We start from the raw sequence: 24,173 nt of genomic DNA, 5'->3' as shown, positions 1-24,173 counted from the left end.
ATGCATTACTTCCCAGACTGGCTGAGCCCATAAATGGAGGTGGCATTTTCAAAGGTCAGAGAGAGCTTAGGGAAACAAAAGCACCTCTCAGAGGGGGTGGGTGGGTAGGGGAAACAGGAAGAGAACAAAAATAGCTCTGGAATTTTAGGCGACTGCGCGTCAAGCCAGCAATGACGTTTGACAACAGCTCTCTTGGCAGACAGCAGAGGGATCAAGACTGCTCAGGTAAGATTCCCTTTCACTTCATAGAGAACCCTTGCACTCCATCCTTGGAAATGTTATTTAAGAAGGCCCGGATGGAATTTACAAATTCATTAGGTAACCCTTCTGTCTGTTTACTATGCAAACAATTTTGGCTCAGCCTTTTTCTCTTGTGGAGCAAAATACACACAACTACCGGGTATCACCCAAAGTCAATTGGTGGAAAGTGATGGCATTTTGGACTCACTTTATTAATTGTGTGGAATGCCCAGCATTAAAAATGAATATAGAAAGCTTAGAATTTGGAGAATGGTTTAAGGAATTAATAAATCATATTTGAGGAACAAGGGATATGTCGTAGTGAATGGTGGTATAACAGAACAAATGACACTAGCACAAGACAAGGATGCCCCCTTTCCCTAATTTTATTTGTATTGGCCATTGAAACTCTGGCCAATGTAATTAGAGAAGATGGAATAAGCAATCAAGGAAAAGATAAAATAGGCTTATTTGCAGATGACACCTTGCTAACAATCGAAAATCCATTGGAAAATATGCAGGTAATAGAGGCACATTGGGGGGAAATTGGAGATATAACAGGGTTGCAAATTAATTGGACCAAATCTTATTAAAGCCACAATATCAGATCAATGAATCAGTTGGATGAAGTGACCCAAATGTTGGATAGATTACGAAGGTCATTTTGAGATAACTTCTCTGTCCTCCAAACAATGTAACCCTCATTTTTTTAATTAGATTAACCCCACCTTTCCCCATACTTGGGTGTTGTATCGGGTTCTGGATGGGGAGCAGGAAATCCAGATGTTCAGCTGCATCCACATACTGTACTACAATACCAGCCAACATGAGAACCATAACTGCCAAGTTTTCCCTTTTCTCGTGAGGAAGCCTATTCAGCATAAGGGAAAATCCCTTTAAAAAAGGGAGAACTTGGCAGCTATGATGAGAACATGTCATGGAGGAGCTACATCAGTCCAGGCTAATCCTGCTTTCCCATTGGTCTCCATGCCCTGTCACTCACTCCAGTTCATCAGGTCAAGTAGGATTTTCCCATCCAGAGAAGAGGAGGAGGAGGAGGAGGAGGAGGAGGAGGAGGAGGAGGAGGAGGAGGAGGAGGAGGAGTTTGGATTTGATATCCTGCTTTATCACTACCCTGAGGAGTCTCAAAGCGGCTAACAATATCCTTTCCCTTCCTCCCCCACAACAAACACTCTGTGAGGTGAGTGAGGCTGAGATACTTCAGAGAAGGGTGACTAGTCCAAGGTCACCCAGCAGCTGCATGTGGAGGAGAGGGAAGCGAACCTGGTTCACCAAATTATGAGTCCACCGCTCTTAACCACTACACCAAGCTGGCTCCCAATTAGCCAAAGGTAGTATTTCTTTTCTCCATGTGTCATGGAGGGGGGACTGGCAATTTGTGCCGGGGGGGGGGGGCTGCTGGTAGGATGACCAGTTTTACATTGCCAAAAAAACATGGTTTCCGTCAGCAAAAAGTGGGGCACCAATTTGCATAAAATTTGCATAAACACTCTAGGTGCAAAGCCGGGCCAGTGAGTGGGGAGATGGGATGTAGCCTGGGGAGAGTCCTAAGGGCCAGACAGAGGGGCCTGGGGGCCATATTCAGACCCCCCGGCCTGAAGTAACCCTCCCCTCTATAATAGGATAGTTTTATCACACTGTTTTATTGAACTGATTGTAACAATACTTTGGAGTCTGCTGTTAGGGCATGGTTCATGGCTGAAACAACAAAGTGAAACTGAACTGAATCCCGGTCTGCGTCAGTTCAGCTCCCTTAATCCCAATGAAGGTATATATTTCCTCTAATCTACTAACCCATTGCTTTCCATCACCCCATGTCATGATTATACAGAAATCTCTTGCCTGTAGCGTCAATTTGCATCACCCCAGAGGAGGACCCCTCAGTACAAGGAGCTACTCTTTAATTATATCACAAATGTCATCGTGGCTGTGCCATGCGGTAGGAAAGACAGGTTCCTGCAAGTTGCCTTCTAATTACTATCCTTCAAGTTAGAGAGTAATCCCAGGATGAATTACTGCATAATTTGTAGCCTGTAGTGCAAATAGTGCCATCCGACTTCAGTTGGGGAGGCATAGTTTATTCTTGTCCCATGGCTGTTCACAGGCAACATTTATTAAATATGATGTGCACATCAAGGAAGAAACAATGTCCTAAAGCTGGAAACAATATTGCGAAAAAGCAGGAACAAGAAGCTGGTAACTTGCTAATTGTTGCAAGTACTGAATAATGCACAACAATTTTGCGGGGAGGGGTTGTCTTTGAATACAAAATAACCTTTGCAGAAGATAACTTTAACAACACCGGCACCATGCATTTTAAGTACTATTATGCCACTTTAACAGCCATGGCTTCCCCCAAAGAATTATGGGAACTGTAGTTTGTCAAGCATGCTGATATTTGCGGGGGGACTCATATTCCCCTCTCAGAGCTACAGTTCCCCAGGGTCGTTTATCAAACCAATCCCCTTTCCTAGGGAACACTGGAAATTGTAGCTCAGTGAGGGGAACTGGGGTCTCTTAACAAAGATCAGCACCCCTAAAAAAACTACAGTCACCAGGATTGATTGGCAGAAGTCACGGCTCTTAAAGTGGTGCAATACTGCTTTAAATGTGTGGTGCAGATGCGACTTCTATCCCAGTTTGTGCTCTCCATAACGTAGACCATTAATTTACATAGGAAAACCCTCTGCATCTGTTTCAGAGTGATTTCTGCCACTCATCAACATGATGTTGTCATGGGGAATAGCATATTGCTATCAGTTTGTGGGTGCCTTGACTTCCCTAAATTATTGGGTCTAATGGGTGCTGGCTCTAGTAGATGTTGGTGTTTAATCTATGCTTGGAGAATTACAATGAGCTGCCAGGCGCTGAATTTAGCAGTGTCAAAATAGAGGCCAGCCTGACAATGGGCACTGAGTATGAGTCAATAAGGAGAACAAAGACAAGAGGGGATAAGCCATCAGCAAAGCTCAGGCTATGTAAAGGTAAAGGGACCCCTGACCATTAGAGGTCCAGTCGTGACCGACTCTGGGGTTGCGGCGCTCATCTCGCATTATTGGCCGAGGGAGCCGGCGTACAGCTTCCAGGTCATGTGGCCAGCATGACAAAGCTGCTTCTGGCGAACCAGAGCAGCACACGGAAACGCCGTTTACCTTCCCGCTGTAGCGGTTCCTATTTATCTACTTGCATTTTGAGGTGCTTTTGAACTGCTAGGTTGGCAGGAGCTGGGACTGAGCAACGGGAGCTCACCCCGTCGCAGGGATTCGAACCGCCGACCTTCTGATCAGCAAGCCCTAGGCTCTGTGGTTTAACCCACAGTGCCACCTGCGTCCCTATGTACCAGCCAGTAAATGGGTGGACTCTCACCCTGGGCTTTGGGTAGTTAGCAGAAGGCAATGCTAGAGTTTTAAGGAGAGGGTTCAAGATTGCACTTGGGAATTATGTAAAATGAAGGAAAGATTTGCAAGCTGAAGGCGGGGGGGGGGGGGAGTCAGAGCACAGTGTGGGCTGGCAGTTTAAATCCAAGGTATCAGCAATGGAAGAAACAGGACCCTCTTGGAGTGTAATGCTGAGACGCCCACCATTGTAGGCTCAGGTTGTATATATGAGTAAATAAGCCATACAGTGGTACCTTTAGTTACGAACTTAATTCGTTCCAGAGGTCCATTCTTAACCTGAAACTGTTCTTAACTAGAGGCATGCTTTCACTAATGGGGCCTCTTGCTGCCCCTGCACTGCCGGCACACGATTTCTGTTCTCATCCTGGGGCAAAGTTTTCAACTCGAGGTAACTCTTCCAGGTTAGCGGAGTTTGTAACCTGAAGTGTTTGTAACCTGAGGCGTTTGTACACCACCACCCCCAGTCTGGAGTTTTCCCCTCCAGACTGATTCTTCAAGAGGCTTCCACCAACAGGGTTCAAAATACATGCTAGAAATGGGAGGAAATAGTGGGGATTTGTAGCGGGAAAATGGTGGCTTGGGAAAGGGTAAAGCTTCTCATTGTCCTCCACTTTCAATCAGGATGTAGGATCTGAAGGCAGGATTAGTCTGTGATCCTGCCTCTGGGCTTCCCTTCCTCTGGGCCAAGGAGATTCTTTTTAAATTCCTCACCATTTTTGAGAATGATGCTGTGTCAGGAGCACTGAAGGGAATAGTTGCAGCTCAGCGGTAGAACATCTGCTTTGCATGCAGAAGATCTCAGGTTCAATTCCTGGCGATCAGCGTAAACCAGTGGTGGAGGGTGCCCATTAGGTGGAGCCAGATCCAATGGCAGGCAGAGCCAACTCATTCTAGTTTTGTTCCTATCTTCCTGCCTACTGAGTTTTGCAAGGGTAACACGGAGGCAAAGGAGGAGGAAGCTGATGGACAGTGCCACCTCCTGGTCTATGTGTAAATAAGAAGGCAGGCAGGTAGGACTGGCTGAGAGCAGACGGAGGTTGGTGGGGCAGTGGACAAGCCTCCATGGCTGAAAACTGAGCTAGGTGAAACCTTGTCCTGATTCAGTATAAGGTGGCTTCCTGTGTTCCTATGAAATTTATATGGTGGATTCCATCCATCTGACACTGATTCTGAACACTGATGCTGCCCGTTCATGCTACCATCACCAGGTAAGCCCTCTGAGATAGGAAGAAGGTCAGACTAGGGGTGGTGGTGGGAACTTGTGACCTCCTTGATGTTGTTGGTCTCTATCTCCCATCAACTCCAGTCAACATCGCCAATGGTGAGGGCTGATGGGAGTTGTAGTCTTACAAGGTCTGGAGATCCATCCCTGCAGCTGATGGATCTTTATCATGGTCCCCCTCAAACCTGCAGGTGGCCCTGATTAATCTTCCCCTCCCAAATTGGCTTCTCCAGGTAGAAATATATCATTGGGCTCCAATTTCCAATAACATGCATTTGATGTAGTGTGTACTTTAGACTGTATTATTCTCCATCTGACTCAGTCTTGGCAAGGAAATATCTGCAAACAATTTGTCATAATTCCTATGAAGTCATCTATTCATTTGGAGGAGGGGCTTCATAAAGGACAGAGATCATCTTTCTTCTTTCAATTCCTCCCTGATCCGTTGCCCCAAAAGTGCCCTGGGGACAGGAGCTAATAATACCACCAAACTTGTATGGCTCCTGTTGCTGTCAGATAATTGTATGGTTGCTATCAGGCATCCCTTATACCGGGTAGCTGTTTTAATGATGGAACACCCCTTCGGATAAATAAAAGCAATATATCTCTTTTATTGCAAGGGAGGGAAATAGTTAGCTTGCCCAAATTACAGCATCGGCAAACAGAAAGATGACGAACTGACTGGCCCAATTGCATATGACATCACCTGCCGCAGAATCGATTGGCTGATGCTGACAATAGGAGTCTTAGATCTTCCATTACTGCTGGTGGAATTTTTACAGGGCTCTGGAATAGGTTGATGACTACATCGGGTATATATGTCTGCATAATGAGCTAGTCACTGTATAGATGTGGGGAAAGTGATCTTAGGGAGGTCTTTTTGGGGAGGAACCATTGATCAATGGTAGAGTTCATGCTTTGTGTATAAAATATAGGAAAATAGGATTGTTACCCTTGGTCCATCTAGCTTAGTATTGATGGGTAATGGCTCTCATGGGATTCAGACATGGTTCTCTACCACCCCAACCCCCCTAAAGATGGCAGGGATTCAATCTCTGCCCTTCTGAATGCAAACTCTATCCACAGCTGTCAACTTTCGGATTTGAAAATAACGGATCAGCAGCAGCCTCACCTGTCCCGGGGACAGTCTACGGCAGTGTTTCTCAACCTTTTTTGGGCCATGGCACACTTGTTCCGTGAAAAAAATCACGAGGCACATCACCATTAAAAAAGTTTAAAAAAATAACTCTGTGCCGCCCTATATTATAATTATGACTGTAAGAAACACTTGCCAAATATTGCTTTCCGGCGGGTTAGAACTGAGCATTGGCGGCCGTCAGGCTCGTTTGCACTGAGCTTTGGGAAAGAGGAGGAGAAATATTGCTTTCCGGCGGGTCAGTTATGATTATTGGCGGCCGCCAGGCACGTGACAATGCAAATCGCCCTTCTCGTCGCTGCACGTCGCGGCACACCAGCCAGCGTCTCGCGGCTGTGCCGCGGAACAGCGGTTGAGAAACGCTGGTCTACGGTGTATCTAACAATCCAGGATAGCAGCGGGAAACGGCGCTGGAATAAGGGAATTTTCAGCAAAAAAAGGGAAGGTTGACAGCTGTGGCTTGGAATAAGGGAGTTTCCTGCAAAAAAGGGAGGATTGACAGCTATGACTCTACCACTGAGTTTTGGTACCATGTTTGGGTTTTGACAATTCCACTAAGCAGAATGACATATCCCGTGCTGTTCAAACCTGAGACCTTGGCAAGCTGCTGATAGTTGACATATATTGGCCATCTGCACATCACCTTTTATTCTGGTTCCAGTGCACTCCCACTGCTGGTGTTTGAAGCCAAATGCACATGATGTTAGCCACAATCCATCTGTATCCTGTAGTTTCTTGAAAAATCCTACTTTCCCTCAAACCAGTTTCCATGCAGTGGAGGTTGCTTCACTGGGGCTAATGGGACAGTGCCCTATCAAGTTCAGTCTGCCCGCAGCCACCAGCCTTCCTTCTTGCATATAAGCTGTGCAGGGTTTGGTCCTGTCTGTCAGTGTTCTACTCCTCCTAATTCGCAGTGTTGCCCTTGTAGAACTCAGCGGGGAAGAGGATGAAGATGAAACTAGAATCACTTGGCACTGCGTGTCATCAGCTCTAGCACCATCTACTGTGGGGCTCCCTGCCTTCTGCCCTGCCAGTTCCAATGGGCACCAGACACCACTTATTCCACCCTATTAGAAAATGTAAACTGTGGGTAAAATGGAATGCAGATTGTAGACATCTGTTGCTCATGTGCAGACGACAGCACAAGTACAGGTGATGACTTTGTTGAGTAGGAGATGCAGGGGGATGCAGGAGCAGGGAAACAAACCAGGTAATGGTGTGAAGCTGGACTTGAAATGCAGGTGGGGGAAGCAACCTTGTTGCCATTTAGGCTGTTAATGTGTACACCTCCATAATCTGGACTCCTATAATATAGCTTCTTCCTAGCCATGTGCACTGTGATCTACTGATAACTACTGGCTAGCTCAGGCATAGGCAAACTCGGCACTCCAGATGTTTTGGGACTACAACTCCCATCATCCCTGACCACTGGTCCTGTTAGCTAGGGATCATGGGAGTTGTAGTTCCAAAACATCTGGAGGGCTGAGTTTGCCTATGCCTGGGCTAGCTATTCCATAATAACCTGGCTCACCTCACTGTCTTCAAATATATCATCTGGGCTGTTTTCCTGATGTAATTTCCTCACCCTCTTTGCTGCCCAGTTCATTTTTCCCTTGATTTACTTTTCATTGCAGGGAGTTGTGGTTCACCAACACCTGGGGAGCTACAGGTTCCCCATCCCTGGTTCTGAGAATACTGAGCTACATAGACCTAATAGTCTGGCATAAAACAGCTTCCTATGTAATCAGGGATTGTAAGGTAAAGGTAAAGGGACCCCTGACCATTAGGTCCAGTCATGACTGACTCTGAGGTTGCAGCGCTCATCTCGCTTTACTGGCCGAGGGAGCCAGCGTACAGCTTCCAGGTCATGTGGCCAGCATGACTAAGCCGCTTCTGGCAAACCAAATCAGCACACGGAAACGCCGTTTACCTTCCCACTGTAGCGGTACCTATTTATCTACTTGCACTTTGACATGCTTTTGAACTGCTAGGTTGGCAGGAGCTGGGACCGAGCAACAGGAGCTCACCGCGTCGCAGGGATTTGAACCGCCGACCATCTGATCGGAAAGCCTTAGGCTCTGTGGTTTAACCCACAGCGCCACCTGCGTCCCTAATCAGGGATTGTAAAAATATAATAAATGGATCAGGCCAATTGCCCATTTAATCAAGCTTCCTGTTCTCACAGTGGCTAATCAGATCAACATCCCCTACTCAAGTAGGTGTTTTTTTGCAACTACAAAGGTTAGAAATCTTATTGCTATATTACTACTACTACTACTACTACTACTACTACTACTACTACTAATTTTTAACAATGCTGAACAAAACCTGACTCATAGCATTGTGAGTTCTGCCTTTCTCCTTGTCACTGCCTAGATGAATAGATTAGCTGCCTAGCTAGCTCCTGTTGAAGCCCTATTTACCCTGTTTTACTTTCTTCTGGCTTCTCATCACTTTTCTATGTTTGCTAAGTTAAGTCACCAAAACATTCTTCTTCTGTTTCTCTCCCTCCATGCTTAGCTGAAGGAGATCAGCTAATCTTATGTAGCCAAATTAGCACCTTGTTTTCTCAGTACACCCTCATCTCCTCTGAAGGCAGCTGGCCCTTGAGTCATTTCCATTTTAGGACCGGCTCGGCTCGCTGGAGGTGTTTGGCACTCGAGGCAAAATGATCCTGGCCTTTTCTTAAGAGGAGTTAACGGCACATACCTTAAGGAGGTGGGAACCTCCTTCCATTTCATATCTACGACGTTGGGGCTACTGCAGAACTGGATGAAACCATTTATGGAAATGCGTTACTAGTGTACAGGAGGGGGAAATGTCCACAGCACTCTTTCTAATAGCGAACTTAGGTGGTGCATGCCAACAGGATTGGAAACAAAATGGGGCCATTGATGGCGCCATGGAGAAAGAAGACCAGCAGCTTACAGGGGGTTGTTTGTTTGTTTGTTATTGTAATTTTGCTTTGTTGACTTGACACCTATAGCATCCTGGATGAGGGAATGGCTGGCTGGAAGCATGAACAGGAGCATTCTTGTTGTGGGGTGAGGAAACAAGTGGGGCCTATGGCAATGTGTCGCAGCATAAGTCCCCTTATTGCGAAGTTTTGAAATGTAATGTGTAAGATGCCAGGGTTATGATCTGTTCAAGGCCCCAAACCTTTTAGTAATGGTCAATAAGAAAAATTAATTTGCTTAACTTCACATTGTACTGTTGCCTTAATTATGGTATTTATTGATTTGGGGCTATTACTGCTTGGCTTTTGTATGCCTAGGGCACACAAAGTTATAAAGGGGGGGGGACACACCCAAAAAAGAAAAGAAAGAAGTCTCAATTAAGCGGTGAAAGTGTACAGCCTCCTGCTACATGAAATAATAGAATTAACTGGCAAGAGTTATAATAAACCATAATTCTATAAGCAAACCACTCAGATATCTCCCTAGAAAGCACTTTGCGAAAATATGTTGTGTAGACCTGCACAGTATGTTTCTCCATTCTTGGAAATGACTTAATAGATTTGAACAAATACCAGAAAATAAAAAAAACCCTCTGTCTTTTTTTTTAAAAAAAAAATGTTCTCACTGGCTGAGCTCATTCTATCTTGAGTGGGGTGGGGCATGGGGAGAAATTTGGACAGATAAATGAGCAGAAAGGGGACTCATGTGCATGGCAGGGGGCTCAGACATGTACTGCTTTACTGTTCCTGCCAGAATAATTTCATTTTTTTAAATAGCTGACCTGCCTGGTGCACTTTCTGCACTGCAGGGCAGGTGTAGCACAGTGCAGGGGGGTACTTGGCTTCAGGAGAAGGGAGTGAATGGTTTGGTGGACTAGGTGTCAGGAGCTTGGTATGGATCTTTGGCCACTGGTACTCAGCCTTGGACTCAGTCAGATCATCCTTAGCTCTGGCTTCAATCTTGGAAGACATGACAGCCCTCCTCCTCCTTTGGCGATCACTCGTAGCCAAGTAAGATTGTCTTCCATGAACACGGTTTTAACAGTGAGTCCACTGGAGACCAACAGTGAGTGACTGTGGAGACCAATTCTGGATCCACACATCCTTCCACAGTGGGGACATAGGTTTCTGGGCAGGAGTTGATCACAGTGAGGGTTTGCCAAGCGTGCCTTCCTCTTAGCACATTTCTCCCTTTTGTCCCAAGTTCGAGCGTCTTCAAAGCCCATGGCACCTTTGGTAAAGGCTGTTCTCCAACTGGAGCACTTGCAGGCCAGTGTTTCCCAGTGGTACTACATTTGTTTAGATTTGCCTTGAGAGGGTCTTTAAATCTCTTTCGTTGAGGTTTAAAGCATTATGCTTTCCATTTTTTAAGTTTGGAATGGAGTAGTTGCTTTGGAAGGCGATAATCAGGCATCCGAACAACATGACCAATCCAACAAAGTTGATGTTGAAGAATCATTTATGTTATATCAAGCACAACGTGCAATTTATAAAATCTGAAGTGTTTATTTCTAGACCCAGCCACACTATCTTTTTTTTTTGTAAATATTTTTTATTAAAGATTTCTTGAATTACAAAGGTGTGTGCAGTGTCTCTCATATTTTAACATGTATCATTTTTGCAAATCAGTTTCATTTGTTAAGACACTAAGAAGTAAGAGGGAAAACAAGATAGATAGGGGTGGGAGGGTGGATGGGGGTGAGAGTAGGTGACGATGTTTCTGTTTTGCTTAATATATGTAGGGCTTGATGTCAGCTTTGTTTGTGTTGGTACTCCTTTATTCGCTTGTGTTCTTTTGATGGTGAGAGAGATTTGGGTTGGCCAAGGGTGTGGTTGTTCATTTGTGATTGGCTATGATGGTCTTTGTTTTCATGTGTGAGTGGGCATTTTTGGGTCATCCAGCCACACTATCTGAAGAAGTGTGCATGCACACAAAAGCTCATACCAATGAAAAACTTAGTTGGTCTCTAAGGTGCTGCTGGAAGACCAACACAGCTACCTACCTGTAATCAGCTACTGTTATTCTTAAGTGTTAAGATTGGCAGAGAGGGGCCCACTGGTTGTTCTACCATCCTCTGAAGCTCAGGTGGCGATGGCCTGGGAGAGGGAATTCTCTGTGGCAGCCCCTGAGTTGTGGAACTCCCTATCCATAGCGGTGCATCTGGCACCCACGTTATACTGATGGATCGCGCCATCTGATCCAGAAGCCTATTCTCAATGGTGGCCAACCAGATGCATACAGGAAGCCTGCAAATGGAACCTGAGTGCAACAGCATTTTCCTGACTCTTGACTCCCAGCAACTGTGAGTCAACAGTGTGGAGCCAATGGACCATCCCTCCCGCTGCGTTTGTGCAGCACTGCTATCCCCACTGTCTCACTAAGCAGCAATGACTCTCCTGCCAGGAGGTCAGGCAAGCACCATCCATCCATCCATCCATCCGTCCGCCCATCCATGGCTGCTCTGCAGTATATAAAGCCAGTGCACATGCCCCAGCTCAGTGTAACATCTGGCAACAGTTTAGGTCAGGCATCCCCAAACTGCGGCCCTCCAGATGTTTTGGCCTACAACTCCCATGATCCCTAGCTAACAGGACCAGTGGTCAGGGATGATGGGAATTGTAGTCCAAAACATCTGGAGGGCCAAAGTTTGGGGATGCCTGGTTTAGGTATCCTCCAGCCTAGGGATGTGTGAATCTGTCACTTTCAGTTCCTTTCAGTTTCTCGCTGTTCAAGTGTTAAACCCAGTTCTCCACATTTCCACATCAGTTTGCATCTCTTATCTTTAGAAAAATCCTCATGAACATTCATTGGCCTTTTGGTGCAAACTCCTCCTGATGTACACATTTTTACAATGCCATTTTCCCAGATATAATGCCCCCCCCCACAAATATATGCATCTTCATGCACACTTTATCTTCTCGTGTATGCATACTTGCCTAAAATACTCGGCTGGTGAACAACACTTGGGGGGGTGTGGAAAAAGGGAATTCCCAAAGGATGGTGGTACTTCTGTTCCTGAACTGTCTTGGAAAGTGCAAATTGAGTCAGTTTCCTCTTCAAGTGAAAACTATTTTGAACTTCCAGTGCGACGAGAATTGCTCAAAACAATAAACCGGGGCAAATAACACAACCATCTCTATCTGTTTGATTCTTATGCTGCAGCCTCAAGTTACAGCAGCTCACTACTCCCCAAGGAAATCAAGGGCGTTGCTGGAGTACCGTGAACAGATCTGTAGTCATCTTAAGATGACATACACAACTGGCATCAGAGAGGTGGTGAGGCTTTTTTCCAGTTTGAAATCAAACAAGTAAGATCACTTCCCTCTTCGTCTGTGCTGTTGTGATGGGACTGCCACCCCCCCCCCAGGCTCAGCTGCTTGCCAACTGCCAAGAATTATAGTACGGTTTTGCAGGCAGCCCATTAAAAATAATTGGTGTATGGAGAATAGGTGAATCGGAGGGAGGAGAAATTCAAATTTGTTTGCATTTGAATGAGAAACTGCCTAATTCACACTTCTCAGACCAAAATGTGAACCAAAACACAGATACCATTTGAAATTGACACTTTCCTGAATTTTTCGATGCAGTTCTGCAACCGAATAATATGAACAAAAATGAATATATTGGGGAGGGGGGATGTGCATAAAAGCACATATATCTGTGAAACGTTCATACAGGAATGCATTATACTGCATGGCATTGCTTGCAAAAATGTGTACCTTGATCAAAACTACAATGCACAAATGTGTTTATTTTTGAGAAATCTGCACCAAAATGCTAACGAATTTTCATGAGGATTTTCTCCTTATAAAAATAAACTATAAACTCCTGTGGAAATGTGGGTTACTGAAATTAAGTTTGGAAAAAATTGAAACTTGGAGAACAATATAATATATATTGTCTGCAAAAGGACATTATAGGTGCACCAGGGTAATTGTCAGAAAGGTGGATTCAGAGTTTGTCCAGGACCTTTCTCTTAGGAGTGTTTGGGAAAATAGGATTGACAGAATCATAGAATTATAGAGTTGGGAAGGACCCCAAGATTCATCTAGTCCAACCCACTGCAATGTGGGAATCTCAACTAAAACATTCATGACACATAACACAACACAACCTCTGCTTAAAAACCTCCAAGGAAGGAGAGTCCACAACCTCCCGAGGGAGACGGTTCCACTGCCGAACAGCTCTTACTCTCAGAAAGTTCTTCCAGATGTTTAGATGGAATCTCCTTTATTGTAATTTGATGCCCACCAACTTGGATGACTTTTTAACAGGATTAGAAATATTCACATGGATGAGATTATCAATGGCTTCTAGCCATGATGGCTATCTATGCTGTGCCTCCACTGTCTGAAGGCATTGTGCCTGTGAATACCAGTTGCTAGGGATGGCAAGTGAGCAGAGTGCTGCTATGCTGAGGTCCAGTTTTTTAGCTTCTCACTGGTGTTTGGTTTGAGAATAGGCTGCTGGACTAGATGGGCCATTGGCTTGAGCTGGCCATCTTATGTTCTTATGCAGGGGTAGGCAACCCAATCGCCTTCTCAATCCGGCCCACGGACGGTCGAGGAATCAGTGTGTTTTTTCAGGAGTAGAATGTGTCCTTTTCTTTAAAATGCATCTCTGGGTTATTTGTGGGGCCTGCCTGGTGTTTTTTACATGAGTAGAATGTGTGCTTTTATTTAAAATGCATCTCTGGGTTATTTGTGGAGCATACGAATTTGTTCATTTTTTTCCTTCAAAATATAGTCCGGCCCATCGCATGGTCTGAGGGACGGTGGACCAGCCCACAGCTGAAAAAAGGTTGCTGACCCCTGTTCTTATGTGTTAGAACATCTCAGTAGATTTTTGATAGTTGCGAACATACATGCATTGGCCTTCCATTGACAGAAGATGGTGTGGCTAGATTTACACCTACCAAAATCTGTATTGCCAAACACTAGACTTAATGTAGCAGTTCCCTATTAAATGTGGATGATTGTCAAGATGCTGTCAGTGGCTCCCAGCTGGTTGCCCAGGAAAGTATAAAGACAAGGAAAAGTTTCTTAGCATCCTTTTTTAATTTCAATCTTTACAGAGAGAGGCTATAGAACTTCTTGGATAATGGTGTTGTCCTTAGTGAATCTCCACCACTCTTCTCTCCCACTTCCTCATTCGTCGTCGTCATCATCATCATCATCTCCTCTACATGCCCTCTGTCTTTGAGCTCTTTGCTCTCCTACTTTTAAGGCTCACCGGGTTCTGGGAGATGGTAGGTCTGGAATGTTTTCTAATGACAACATGTCAGCCGGGTGTTGGCCCGGCTATCCCATGATTTCCCAGCTTTCCCCCTCATCTGCCTCTGAGCTGCTACCTTCCTCAAACCCCTGTTGTAAATCTATACTGTCTTCCTTTTCCTCCTCCCTGGAAGGATCAGGATGGGGAGGCAGTCTCCACCACTTCTCCTCTGCCCAGTCCCTGATTTTTGCTTTTGTTGCAAGGAGACAACAGATACAGAGATGGGATCACTGGCAGCTTGGAAGTGGAGGTCTTTGCCGTTCACTACTCCACAGTGGGCTAGCTGGATTCTTAACATGGGCCTAACCCTAAAGGGGATATTGAAATGCAGCCAGAGATCACTGGTACTTTCTGACTCAGAATTCTCTACTGCCAGGTAGATCCCTCTGATGACCTCATGGATGTTTTCTTCCACTCATTGCAATGACTCCATGATTGGATGAGACAAGAAGCTTTAAAATATACATCAGAGTGAAAAGTCATTTTTATGACTGCGATTACTGGGAATAGCTGCCAAGGCACCTCAGGTGAGAAACTTCCATAAAAACTGCCACCCAGCCAACATTGCTGCAGAGTGGAAAGGTGCAAAATGGCATTATAGTGCCCATGATGAAATCTTTTGGCTTCACGTTAGGACCATAAGCCCCCAACAGCCAAATTATATGGGATGTTAAATGTTGCGGGTGCCCAAACACAGTGTGGTGTAGGAGAGGGGAACCTTAACTCTTCTAGTCTAATATGGTCCTAGTGAAAATTGACTCTTAAATCCTCTAGAACAGGCATCCCCAAACTTCGGCCCTCCAGATGTTTTGGACTACAATTCCAATCTTCCCCGACCACTGGTCCATGGGAGGTGTAGGCCAAAACATCTGGAGGCCCGCAGTTTGGGGGTTCCTGCTCTAGAAGTCTGTGGAAGGAAGCTGCCATTGTCATCAATGGAAACCAGGGTGGGGTGGGCAATTTTTATCAGGACGATGGGGAGAAAAGTTCACCTCACCATCCCACCAGCAACTGTAATCTGGGCAAAACAAACAAGCACACAAACAAGGCATGCTAAATACACCGAGACATTTAATGCCACATTAAATGTGACATTTGCACGCAAAGAGTCGCAAGGCCTAATACCCAACATCTCCAAGTAGGGCAGGCCTGAAACAATAGGCAGCCATTGCCAGTCAGTGTAGAAAATACTGAGCTGTGCAGAAAATACTGAGCTAGTTACGACATTAGTTCGATTCCATCAAATGAAACTTCCTCGGTTCCCTATTTTCCTCTCTGTGCCAGGACCTAGCTGAATCTCGCCTCTCTTGACATCAATAACCTGAAAGAATGACATTTCACTGCAGGCCTGCAGCATTCATGGCCCATTTATGATTGGCCATTGTTGGCCTGCCATAGGTTTGATGCACATCTCTGTTTTTGCAGTTACTTTCACCATTTCTGTAAACATGCCACATATACAGGAATCTCTCTTTATGAAAGGATATGAGTTATTTCCATCAGGGTTTTTTGGGGGCAGAAAACATGTTTATTTTCCAAATAATTTGAGTAGGAATTTATATAGAACTTCTGTAGCCATGGCTTTTTTTTCAAGAAAACATTCTTTTGAATTTATTTCACTAACAGTATACAAGTGTTAGTGGTGGCAGCAGCAGGGGTGACTCTGTATTCTTAGCTCTTGCACCAAAGAGGAGAAAAACAGGAGAGAGCCACTTCCGCATTCAACGGAGGTAGGGTTGTGGGCAGCCCGACTGAACCACCGCATAGGGACTGCGAGCTCAGCCCCTGCGCGATGGATGGTTCCCGCCTGCGTCATCCCCGGGCCGACCAATAAGGTCCGCCGGGGGCAGGGCTTGGCAGTTTAAAGCCCCCTGCAGGCGGGAACCAAGCCTCTTTCACCTCCCTGTTTGCCAGAGCGAACAATTCACCCGCCCACCCACCCTTTAGGCTAGGGGACGCTGCTATGGACGTCAGTTGGTTGCCTGGTTAGTCAGGGGCCGGGTAGGACTTTTCCCACTTGGGCTAGCCGAGATGGGTTTTTCGCCTAGCAATTCGCCACAACTTTGGTTTGGCGGTTAGGCGTTGGAAATTTGCATAACAACAAGATGAAGGAGGGGGCAGGTTATGTCATCAACTGCCCAAATTGGAGAAGTAATCCGTTAAAGGATTCTGGGGGCGGGGCTTGGTCCAGAGCCTGGAGACGCTAGGGCCGTAAGGCACGCCCCTACGGTGGTCACAGGAGGAGTTCCAGTATATGTACATCACTGGACTCTTTACTGGTGGTTAACTTCTCACGGACTTCAACACACGGGTTGGAGTCGGATATAGTTTGATAGGTTCCAACGCCTAAGCCAATACCGCTCATCATCCGTACTCAATAAAGTTGTGGCCTTAACCATCCAATTATAACTTAATTCTGGTGTCTTGTGTCTTTATTTCTCGGGAAGGAGGGACATTGCCACACAAATGTTCTTCTCCAGCCCAAGTAGCAACAGACTGTCCCCTGTCATCACCACTAGGAGGAGACAAAAAGGAAGAAAATGGTGCTGAAATTGATGACCACAGCAACAAAATCCCCATGTCAGCAGTTATTATCAATTGTTATTTTTAATAATAATAATAATAATAATAATAATAATAATACATTTTATTTATACCCCGCCCTCCCCAGGCAAGGCCGGGCTCAGGGCAGCTAACACAAGATATAAAACAACTGATAAAAATACAACTTAAGAACAAGATTAAATACATTAAAATTAAAATTAAAATGAAGCCTCATACAGAAGGGAAAGGAAAGGAAATGGGGAAATGGGAGAGGGGGTCAGGTTGGCTCCAGGCCAAATGCCAGGCAGAACAACTCTGTCTTACAGGCCCTGCGGAAAGAAATCAGGTCCTGCAGGGCCCTGGTCTCAGGAGACAGAGCGTTCCACCAGGTCGGAGCCAGTGTTGAGAAGGCCCTGGTTCTAGTTGATTTATCACCCACCCTTTGTCATGAGGTTCCATGGAGGGTTACAACAATCAAAACACAATGTTAAAACCAATTTGAAACAGAATTACAGAATTAAATGTGAAGAAGTCTGGTTAAACTTCAATGGTTTCCCAATTTCAACAGGCTCCTCTAATTTTATGCTTAGAGTAAAAAGACCATGGCAGTTTCAGCAAGGATTCTAGTATTAATTTCCAATGGCACTTATTTCCAAGTAATTATTCTTAAGAATTCAGCATTTGGCTGCAAATGTATACCCATGCCTGTCTGAAAACAAAATTTAGGCCAACAACCAATTCACGCTTTTTGAGAAAAAGAGGTGCCAGAGCTCACCGTGAACAGCTTCCTCGTTGTCTTAGAAAGGGAACGAAGCCCCCCAAGAGGTGCTGGAACTGAGTTCAAGTGAGTTAAAGCTGGAAAAAAGCCCTGTCCAAAACAATATGCAAGCCAAAACACAGCTTTCCATTGAAATGTGCACTTTTCTGAATTTTGCAACACAATTCTCCAGCCAGCTTATGTACACAAAATGCATATACTATGATATAGTGTGCATAAAATGAAAATATTTGTGAAAATAACATACAATGTATTAGGGAAAACTGCTTTGCAAAAAAAAATGCATATTAGGTTAAGATCACACAAAGATGCTGCTGATGAACTTTCATGAGGGCATAAAAAGAAAAAAGAAAAAGAAAACCCACAAGTTTTTAGTCTTAGGAAGTTGCTCCTAATGTTAAGCAGTTTTCCTATTAGATGTGGTCTGGAGCAACATCAAGAAAAGGGGAAGGCAGAATGGAGAGGGGGGAAGGTAAGACAAATGTTGGCCCAGCAGAGGGCAGCGTTGCAGTGTCTACAGACTTAAAAGTCCACAGTGCTTTGCATCAGTATGAAGATCCTAGGAATGCATAAAGCTGCCTTGGACCAAGTCAAGCGATTCATCTGAAATTCACTAGACAGAGACCTCATAAGCAGCGTCCAGATGGAAATCGTTGAAATGTTCAGGACAATGCAGACATTTGGCGAATGCAATCCAAAATAGCTCAGAAACTCCTCCTCCTCCTCCTCCTTTTCTTCTTTTGAGACAAAACTCAACAACTTTGGGCAAAACAAAAAAAAAAAATCAAGAACTTTTGTGTCCGGATTTCCACCTTTTCAAATATGGCAACCCTAGTACTTCCCCAGCATTAGAAGCTGGGGATTGAACCTGCAACCTTTTGCAAGCAAAGCTATGCCCCTTCCCCATCCTTTTGTGATGATGACTTATCAAAGGAGAAAACATGCACTCCTGTGAACTGACAGAAACTGATAAATAAGCAAACTTGGAGGAATTGTAGGGCTTGTTCTCTGGCATGCTTTTCTGGTTCTCTGATGTGGGGTGTTCCTCGTGTACAGGAAGGTACATCTGCACAACAAAATACTGCATAAAATGAATATGGATGCAATCATATGCAAGGTCACATTAAAAATGGGGGGGTTAATTTAGGTCGGGGGATGGGCAGTGGTCTTATCACACACACACACAAAGAGGAAGAACAAGCAAATTAACGGAAATAATAGACAAACTGAACAAAGTCCAGTTCTGGAATTAGTTTTGTGAAATTCCCATAGTTGAACTGGAAACTGAGGAGGATTTCAACACAGGGGAGAATGAACCATCAGGAAATAGAATAGGCTAAATCCATACAACTTTACTAAGAAGCACCTCTCTAATTGGGGAAGGGCCATAGCACAGTGGTTAAGCATCTGCTTTGCATGCAGAAGGTCCATGGTCTAATCTCTAATATCTCCAGGTAGAGCTGGAAGAGAACTCTGCTTGGAACATCAGAGACAACAGTGATTTATGTATAAGCTAAACAAGCTATAGCTTAGGGCCCAACTCTCTTGGGGCCCCAAAAAAATTTAAAAGGAAAAAACCTAGATGTACACTTCCAAAATATAAGATAAAAAACAAATAAAATAAAACCTACATACAGCAACAGTTTTGTGTTGTGTGGGCTCCTAAGATGCAAGTAATGGGCGCTGTCTGCTAGCCTGCTCCCTCAAATATCACTGGTTTGCTCATTTCTATATATAGGGTGCCTGCATTCTGCATGGACTGGTTTCATGGCCACATGTAGCAAGCAGCTGCAGACTGCAGTGCAGCACAGTTGAATGTAGGTCAAGCTGTTGTACTTGTTATCTAATATTAAAGAGTGCTTGTAGACTGAGGATCAGGCAGCATAGACTAAGGGTATGAGTCTTATGCCTACTGATTGATTTCATGTAACAATTACTTTGATAAAATACATATTATGTTATGTGCAAATGGCCTTAGATACCTATTAGGTCCATAAATTACCATATAGCACAGGCATCCCCAGACTTCGGCCCTCCAGATGTTTTGGACTACAATTCCCATCTTCCCCGACCACTGGTCCTGTTAGCTAGGGACCATACTGGCAGGGCCGGATGTAGGTTTGATGAGGCTCTAAGCTACTGAAGGTAATGAGGCCCTTTATCTGTCCAGCTGTCCTTGGCCAACAAATTGTCACTGTTTTTTGTGTTGAATATATGCTATATCACGAATCCCCAAACTGCGGCCCTCCAGATGTTTTGGACTACAATTCCCATCTTCCCCGACCACTGGTCCTGTTAGCTAGGGATCATGGGAGTTGTAGGCCAAAACATCTGGAGGGCCGCAGTTTGGGGATTCGTGATATAGCATATATTCAACACAAAAAACAGTGACAATTTGTTGGCCAAGGACAGCTGGACAGATAAAGGGCCTCATTACCTTCAGTAGCTTAGAGCCTCATCAAACCTACATCCGGCCCTGCCAGTATGGTCCTAACAATCCTTCCTTCTACTCCTGATGTTCAAGATGTGTGTGCTGCTGCTTATGTAGCCAAAGCTTCCTCCCATCTATGCACAAGAGGGAGGTATCAGTGGGCTTCAAGGAACTCCAAGGTTGTCTCTCAGAAAGATACAAGTTTGCTGGGGGGGGGGAGGACCTAAAGGGAGGAAACCGCCCCTTCTCAAACCTCTGGTTAGGCTGCAAATTCTTTAATCACCCTTGACAAACCTCACACACAGGCAACATCCTATAGTGCTTCCAACAAAATCAAATCTTTTAGAAAAGTCCAAACAAATATATCACAAACACATGATCTGTTATTGGAGTGGGATCTCAAGGAAGAGCAAACCAAATCGGTGATGATAAAATGGGCCCAAGATCTTGGCTATAACATCCTAATGGAACAGTGGGAAAGGCTGTGGAGGTTTGATCTAAAATTTACTGCCTGCTATAACCTGCGCGAGAATATATTAAAAATGATTTACAGGCAGTATCAAACACCTGAAAAATTAGCCAAGATGTACAAAAATAAGTCATCAAAATGTTGGAGATGCAAAACAGAAATAGGAACCCAAATACATATGTGGTGGAAATGCCCAGTAATAAGCGAATTCTGGAATAAGATTTATGAAGAATTAAAGAAAATGCTGAAATGTAAAATCAAAAAAAGACCAGAAATGCTCTTATTAAATATAATTCCGGAAGAGATCAGAAATGCAAATAGAATATAACTCATGTATGGTATAGTAGCAGCGAGGGTTTGGGTTGTGAGAAAATGGAAAGATCAATATGCACCCAATGTAACAGATTGGAAAATTTTAATGAAAGAATATTCACAGCTTGCTAAATATACAGGAAAAATTAGGGGACAAACAAAACAAAAAATAAAAAAGGAATGGAAGATTTTCGAAGAATATTTGAGTGAATAAGGATGCAACAAAATCTTATAGGCAGAATAGACTTGAACCTAATATAAAATGTAAGAGAATAAAACAAAATAAAGGTTAAAGATTATGTGATAAAACAAGGTTGAGTTATACATTTACATAGAGAATAATTGGAAGCCGCTTTTCTTTCGTTTTTGTTTTTTCTTTCATATTTTCTTTTTTCTTTGTATAATTCTTCTTTCTTTTTTGTGTAGGAAAATGTGTATGTATTATATTGTATGTTGATGTTTTTAAAAAGAGAAATAAATAAAAAAACATTTTAAGATAAAGAAAAGTCCAAACGAGCTAATTTAAAATATTAGTATAGAAGAGTGTTGTGTCTAGTCCTCGCTGAGCAGCTTACACACAGGTTAAGAGGAATACAACATAGGGACACTTTGGCCGAAGGATGGTGAAATTCTGTCATCTTTAGAAACAAAGCAGAAAGTCCCTAGGGTTTATACTTATAACGTATTGGGCTAGGAGTATTGGGCTAGGACCTGGGAGACATGAGTTTAAATCCCTACTCAACCAGGAAGCTCACCTTGGGCCAGTCAGTGTCTCTCAGCCTGACCTACCTCACAGGGTTGTTGTGGGCTTATAAGCAGGGGGTGAACTGTTTATACCAGCTTGCACTCCTTGGAGGAGAGGTTGGGATATAAATGTAATAAATAAGGGGAAGGGGATATAGCAGGTTTGGGGAACCTTTGGCCCTCCAGATGTTGCTGAACTATGATTCGCACCATGCCTTGCCATTGGCCATGATTCCTGGGCACGATGGGAGCTGTAGTTCAGCAAATTATGAATGGCCAAAGGTTCCCCACACGTGGCCTAGAGCAGCGTTTCTCAACCACTGTTCCGCGGCACACTAGTGTGCCGTGAGACGCTGGCTGGTGTGCCACGACGTGCGACGACGAGAAGGGCGATTTGCATTGTCACGTGTCTGGCGGCCGCCAATAAGCAGCACTGACCCGCCAGAAAGTGTCAGGAGTATGGGCAGAAGTCAGGCCTGTGGTGCTTTGCAGGACTGGGGCCTGCCTCAGCTTGTGCTGGAGAAGCAAGGCGTGGCCACACAGGTGAAGACCTCAGCTTGTGCTGGAGAGGCAAGGAGTAGTCTCTCAGGTGAGGCCACTTGTTATCTCACTGCACCTGGTGGTAGGAGCTGGGAGGGATAAAAGCCCAGCATTTCCCTTCAGCTCTTTGCCACAGCAACGCTATTCCTGCCTGGTTGCATCTGGCCTCCTACTCCTTGGACCCTCGCCTTGTTGACGCCTTGCTCCTCGACCCTTGGACCTTCACCTTGCTTCTTGTTCCTTGATCCTTCGCCTTGCTCCTGCTCCTTGGACCCTCGCCTTGTCGACGCCTTGCTCCTCGACCCTTGGACCTTCGCCTTGCTTCTTGTTCCTTGATCCTTCGCCTTGCTCCTTGCTCCTGGGACCCTTGCTTTGCCTTCGCTTTGCTCCTCGACCCTTGGACCTTCGCCTTGCTTCTTGTTCCTTGGACCTTCGCCTTGCTTCTTGTTCCTTGAGCCTTCGCCTTGCTCCTTGCTCCTTGGACCTTCGCCTTGTCAACACCTTGCTCCTTGACTCCCAGACCTTCGCCTCTGCCTTGCTCCTTGACCCTGCGACTGCCTGCTGCTGGACCCTCAGCCCTGCACCTGTTCCTGCTTCTACACCACCATCTTGCCTCTGGTCCCGACGCCCGCCGACCGGACCGTGACAGAAAGGAAGCCGGCCGGGTCACGACGCGGGGCGAGCGCAGCTCTCAACAGCCACCACCACGGGAGGTTGGTTTTAGACAAACTTAAAGAAGCTGGCTGGATGAGCTCAACCTGAAACTTGCTGAGCAAAGGATTGTGCTGGCAGAGAAATCAGCGGCTTGTGAAGCCTTATTACAGGAGATTGCAACCAACACAGCAATTGGCAAGTGTTTCTTACAGTCATAATTATATAGTCAATATAGGGCGGCACAGAGTTAATTTTTTTAACTTTTTTAATGGTGGTGTGCCTCGTGATTTTTTTTCATGGAACAAGTGTGCCTTGGCCCAAAAAAGGTTGAGAAACACTGGCCTAGAGAAAGGAGTTACTGGCCGGAGTCCATTATCATCTAGGGTTGGTTCTCCTAATCATAATAATGTAGGGAAAGTGATTCACAACTCACCCAACAGCACAGAGCACCTCTGGGTTAAGCTACATCCTTGAAACAGAAAAAAGCAGAGGCACAGGCACACCCATTTGTGCAACAAGTCCCTCAATGATCCCCTCTCTGCCCTTTTGGCACACAGAAACAAAATTGGTGATTTATGACCAGGAAGGAAACAGGGAAATTCCCATAGATTTCCACCCTGGCCTAGGAATTAGCCACTGTGAATTTCTTGCTCTGTAATATATGATTCTTGGCCCGAGCTCCTCTTGCAGGGATTTCTAGGACAAAGGAACAAATGCTGTGATATGAGTCTCCCCTTCTTTAGCTGCACAAAAAGATATGCAAGGCTGCTGTGCATCAAGGAAAAGAAAGAGAGGAGGCAGTTCTCCAGCAAAATGATGCTTTCAAAATGCATATGCCAAGATGAAGTGTGCATGCTTTGATGGTGATAGTGTACAGAAATACATCATATTACAGGAAACTGCTTTGCAAAAATGTGTATATTTGGGAAAAAGTCATACAAATATGTCTGTATAATTATATTATACAATTATATGTCTGTATAAGTTAAAATGCTGGTTAATCTTCACAAGGAATACTTTTTAAAGTTGCAAATTGGTGTTGAAATGAACGTAAGATTGGGAAACTGAGAGAAACTGAAATTGACAGATTCACCCATCCCTACTCAAGCAGTATATACATCTTGTTAAATAAATAACAAAAAAGAAGTCCTGCTGTCTTATCCAGTTTGATCAGCGGTGGCTGGTGCCGACTGGGACTGGTAGGGTGAAATGAACAGCTGATGGAGCAACGATAGGCAGAACCAAGTAATTTGAGTTTTGCCAGTATCCTCTTCCCTGCTGAGTTCTACAAAAGCTCTCCTTATTGTGATGGTCTTGGGGCGTGTCAATAGTAAAATACTCTCTGTTAAGAGCATTTCGGAACCAGCATTATGTAAGTTTGTTGTATTTTACTATTGTAAATGTCCTTTGACACGCCCTAAGACCATTAATTG

General features: G+C 44.7%; 1 long non-coding RNA gene across 2 annotated transcripts; it reads left to right on the top strand.

Moving 5' to 3' along the window:
• The first annotated feature begins 102 nt into the window (after window positions 1–102).
• Window positions 103–16,682, top strand: LOC148685384 (uncharacterized). Of its 2 annotated transcripts, none has more exons than XR_015950652.1 (3): window positions 103–225; window positions 12,157–12,302; window positions 14,069–16,682. It is a non-coding gene; the product is annotated as an uncharacterized LOC148685384 (long non-coding RNA). The 2 variants fall into 2 exon arrangements; XR_015950653.1 differs by lacking the exon at window positions 103–225 and adding an exon at window positions 1,375–1,592.
• Window positions 16,683–24,173: the final 7,491 nt, after the last annotated feature.

Source organism: Zootoca vivipara, chromosome 6, assembly GCF_965207765.1.
Source record: "Zootoca vivipara chromosome 6, rZooViv2.hap1.1, whole genome shotgun sequence".
NCBI classification, from domain to species: domain Eukaryota; kingdom Metazoa; phylum Chordata; class Lepidosauria; order Squamata; family Lacertidae; genus Zootoca; species Zootoca vivipara.
Note: the sequence above shows the minus strand (reverse complement) of the source record. Positions and strands in the feature narration are given on the sequence as shown.